Genomic DNA, 5,000 nt, shown 5'->3' with positions numbered 1-5,000 from the left:
AGAGCAGGCTGCTGCTGCTGCGGGGAGATCAATGCTGCATGTGGAGGATAGGAGACCCAGAGCAGGCTCATGCTGCTGGGCAAAGACCCAGAGCGGGCTGCTGCTGCCTGGGACATCCATGCTGCATGTGGAGGTTAGCAGACCCAGAGCAGGCTGCTGCTGCTGTGGGGAGATCCATGCTGCGTGTGGAGGTTAGCAGACCCAGAGCAGGCTCATGCTGCTGGCTGGAGATCCAGGCTGCATGTGGAGGTTAGCAGACCCAGAGCAGGCTGCTGCTGCCTGGGAGATCCATGCTGCATGTGGAGGTTAGGAGACCCAGAGCAGGCTCATGCTGCTGTGGGGAGATCCATGCTGCATGTGGAGGTTAGCAGACCCAGAGCAGGCTGCTGCTGCCTGGGAGATCCATGCTGCATGTGGAGGTTAGGAGACCCAGAGCAGGCTCATGCTGCTGTGGGGAGATCCATGCTGCATGTGGAGGTTAGGAGACCCAGAGCGGGCTGCTGCTGCCTGGGAGATCCATGCTGCATGTGGAGGTTAGGAGACCCAGAGCAGGCTCATGCTGCTGTGGGGAGATCCATGCTGGATGTGGAGGTTAGGAGACCCAGAGCGGGCTGCTGCTGCCTGGGAGATCCATGCTGCATGTGGAGGTTAGGAGACCCAGAGCAGGCTCATGCTGCTGTGGGGAGATCCATGCTGCATGTGGAGGTTAGCAGACCCAGAGCAGGCTGCTGCTGCCTGGGAGATCCATGCTGGATGTGGAGGTTAGGAGACCCAGAGCAGGCTCATGCTGCTGTGGGGAGATCCATGCTGCATGTGGAGGTTAGCAGACCCAGAGCAGGCTGCTGCTGCCTGGGAGATCCATGCTGGATGTGGAGGTTAGGAGACCCAGAGCAGGCTCATGCTGCTGTGGGGAGATCCATGCTGCATGTGGAGGTTAGCAGACCCAGAGCAGGCTGCTGCTGCCTGGGAGATCCATGCTGGATGTGGAGGTTAGGAGACCCAGAGCAGGCTCATGCTGCTGTGGGGAGATCCATGCTGGATGTGGAGGTTAGGAGACCCAGAGCGGGCTGCTGCTGCCTGGGAGATCCATGCTGCATGTGGAGGTTAGGAGACCCAGAGCAGGCTCATGCTGCTGCTGTGGGGAGATCCATGCTGGATGTGGAGGTTAGGAGACCCAGAGCAGGCTGCTGCTGCCTGGGAGATCCATGCTGGATGTGGAGGTTAGCAGACCCAGAGCGGGCTGCTGCTGCCTGGGAGATCCATGCTGGATGTGGAGGTTAGGAGACCCAGAGCAGGCTCATGCTGCTGTGGGGAGATCCATGCTGCATGTGGAGGTTAGCAGACCCAGAGCAGGCTGCTGCTGCCTGGGAGATCCATGCTGGATGTGGAGGTTAGCAGACCCAGGGCAGGCTCATGCTGCTGCGGGGAGATCCATGCTGCATGTGGAGGTTAGCAGACCCAGGGCAGGCTCATGCTGCTGGGCAAAGACCCAGAGCGGGCTGCTGCTGCTGGCTGGAGATCCATGCTGCATGTGGATGTTAGCAGACCCAGGGCAGACTGCTGCTGCTGCCTGGAGATCCATGCTGCATGTGGAGACCCAGAGCAGGCTGCTCCTGCTGCCTGGGAGATCCATGCTGGATGTGGAGGTTAGGAGACCCAGAGCAGGCTGCTCCTGCCTGGGAGATCCATGCTGCATGTGGAGACCCAGAGCAGGCTCATGCTGCTGTGGGGAGATCCATGCTGGATGTGGAGGTTAGCAGACCCAGGGCAGGCTCATGCTGCTGGGCAAAGACCCAGAGCAGAGCAGGCTCCTGCTGCCTGGGACATCCATGCTGCATGTGGATGTTAGCAGACCCAGGGCAGACTGCTGCTGCTGCTGCGGGGAGATCCATGCTGCATGTGGAGGATAGGAGACCCAGAGCAGGCTCATGCTGCTGGGCAAAGACCCAGAGCGGGCTGCTGCTGCCTGGAGATCCATGCTGCATGTGGAGGTTAGCAGACCCAGGGCAGACTGTTGTTGCTGCTGCTGCTGCTGCTGCTGCTGCTGCTGGGAGATCCATGCTGCATGTGGAGGATAGGAGACCCAGAGCAGGCTCATGCTGCTGGGCAAAGACCCAGAGCGGGCTGCTGCTTCCTGGAGATCCATGCTGCGTGTGGAGGGGATGGGAACCAGAATTAAAATAATAATAAAAATAAAAAAAGTAAAAAAAAAAAAAACAAAAAAAAAAAAAAAAAACAATTATAATAATATTAATAATGATATTAATAATGATGATGATAAAAGAGAAGAGAAAAGACAAAAAAGAAAAAAAGTCCCACCTCCAGCACAGGGGGGGTCTGTGTCACGCAGCACTGCCCCAGAATAGTGCACCTTGGCTGGGCTTGTGACGCTGGACAGCTCCCTTCCAGCCCTGGAAGTCCAGCATGGGGTGGATACGAAATCAACTGGAGTAGCTCATCCCAGCCATACCATGGGTACAATTCTTGGTTTTTTTTCTAAGTTCTCCAGCATGGGGTGGATACGAAATCAGCTGGAGTAGCTCATCCCAGCTTTACCATGGGAACAATTTTGATTTTTTTTTCTAAGTTCTCCAGCATGGGGTGGATACGAATTTAACTGGAGTAGCTCAAAGGAGAAAAAAGAAACATATAATAATAATAATAATAATAATAATAATAATAATAATAATAATAATAATAAATAAAAAAGTAAAAAAAAAAAACAGTTATAATAATATTAATAATGATATTAATAATGATGATGATAAAAGAGAAGAGAAAAGACAAAAAAGAAAAAAAGTCCCACCTCCAGCACAGGGGGGGGTCTGTGTCACGCAGCTCTGCCCCAGAATAGTGCACCTTGGCTGGGCTTGTGACGCTGGACAGCTCCCTTCCAGCCTTGGAAGTCCAGCATGGGGTGGATACGAAATCAACTGGAGTAGCTCATGCCAGCCATACCATGGGTACAATTCTTGGTTTTTTTTCTAAGTTCTCCAGCATGGGGTGGATACGAAATCAGCTGGAGTAGCTCATCCCAGCTTTACCATGGGAACAATTTTGATTTTTTTTTCTAAGTTCTCCAGCATGGGGTGGATACGAATTTAACTGGAGTAGCTCAAAGGAGAAAAAAGAAACATATAATAATAATAATAATAATAATAATAATAATAATAATAATAATAAATAAAAAAGTTAAAAAAAAAAACAGTTATAATAATATTAATAATGATATTAATAATGATGATGATAAAAGAGAAAAGAAAAGACAAAAAAGAAAAAAAGTCCCACCTCCAGCATAGGGGGGGGTCTGTGTCACGCAGCTCTGCCCCAGAATAGTGCACCTTGGCTGGGCTAGTGAGGCTGGACAGCTCCCTTCCAGCCCTGGAAGTCCAGCATGGGGTGGATACGAAATCAACTGGAGTAGCTCATGCCAGCCATACCATGGGTACAATTTTGATTTTTTTTTCTAAGTTCTCCAGCATGGGGTGGATACGAAATCAGCTGGAGTAGCTCATCCCAGCTTTACCATGGGAACAATTTTGATTTTTTTTTCTAAGTTCTCCAGCATGGGGTGGATACGAATTTAACTGGAGTAGCTCAAAGGAGAAAAAAGAAACATAATAATAATAATAATAATAATAATAATAATAATAATAATAATAATAAATAAAAAAGTTAAAAAAAAAAACAGTTATAATAATATTAATAATGATATTAATAATGATGATGATAAAAGAGAAAAGAAAAGACAAAAAAGAAAAAAAGTCCCACCTCCAGCATAGGGGGGGGTCTGTGTCACGCAGCTCTGCCCCAGAATAGTGCACCTTGGCTGGGCTAGTGAGGCTGGACAGCTCCCTTCCAGCCCTGGAAGTCCAGCATGGGGTGGATACGAAATCAACTGGAGTAGCTCATGCCAGCCATACCATGGGTACAATTCTTGGTTTTTTTTCTAAGTTCTCCAGCATGGGGTGGATACGAAATCAGCTGGAGTAGCTCATCCCAGCTTTACCATGGGAACAATTTTGATTTTTTTTTCTAAGTTCTCCAGCATGGGGTGGATACGAATTTAACTGGAGTAGCTCAAAGGAGAAAAAAGAAACATATAATAATAATAATAATAATAATAATAATAATAATAATAAATAAAAAAGTTAAAAAAAAACAGTTATAATAATATTAATAATGATATTAATAATGATGATGATAAAAGAGAAAAGAAAAGACAAAAAAGAAAAAAAGTCCCACCTCCAGCATAGGGGGGGGTCTGTGTCACGCAGCTCTGCCCCAGAATAGTGCACCTTGGCTGGGCTAGTGAGGCTGGACAGCTCCCTTCCAGCCCTGGAAGTCCAGCATGGGGTGGATACGAAATCAACTGGAGTAGCTCATGCCAGCCATACCATGGGTACAATTCTTGGTTTTTTTTTCTAAGTTCTCCAGCATGGGGTGGATACGAAATCAGCTGGAGTAGCTCATCCCAGCTTTACCATGGGAACAATTTTGATTTTTTTTTTCTAAGTTCTCCAGCATGGGGTGGATACGAATTTAACTGGAGTAGCTCAAAGGAGAAAAAAGAAACATATAATAATAATAATAATAATAATAATAATAATAATAATAATAATAATAAATAAAAAAGTAAAAAAAAAAAACAGTTATAATAATATTAATAATGATATTAATAATGATGATGATAAAAGAGAAAAGAAAAGACAAAAAAGAAAAAAAAGTCCCACCTCCAGCATAGGGGGGGGTCTGTGTCACGCAGCTCTGCCCCAGAATAGTGCACCTTGGCTGGGCTTGTGACGCTGGACAGCTCCCTTCCAGCCCTGGAAGTCCAGCATGGGGTGGATACGAAATCAACTGGAGTAGCTCATGCCAGCCATACCATGGGTACAATTCTTGGTTTTTTTTTCTAAGTTCTCCAGCATGGGGTGGATACGAAATCAGCTGGAGTAGCTCATCCCAGCTTTACCATGGGAACAATTTTGATTTTTTTTTTC

This window comes from Fundulus heteroclitus, unplaced genomic scaffold (genome assembly GCF_011125445.2).
Source record: "Fundulus heteroclitus isolate FHET01 unplaced genomic scaffold, MU-UCD_Fhet_4.1 scaffold_264, whole genome shotgun sequence".
Taxonomy (NCBI): Eukaryota; Metazoa; Chordata; class Actinopteri; order Cyprinodontiformes; family Fundulidae; genus Fundulus; species Fundulus heteroclitus.
The sequence above is the reverse complement of the archived record's forward strand: the minus strand, read 5'-3'. Positions refer to the sequence as shown.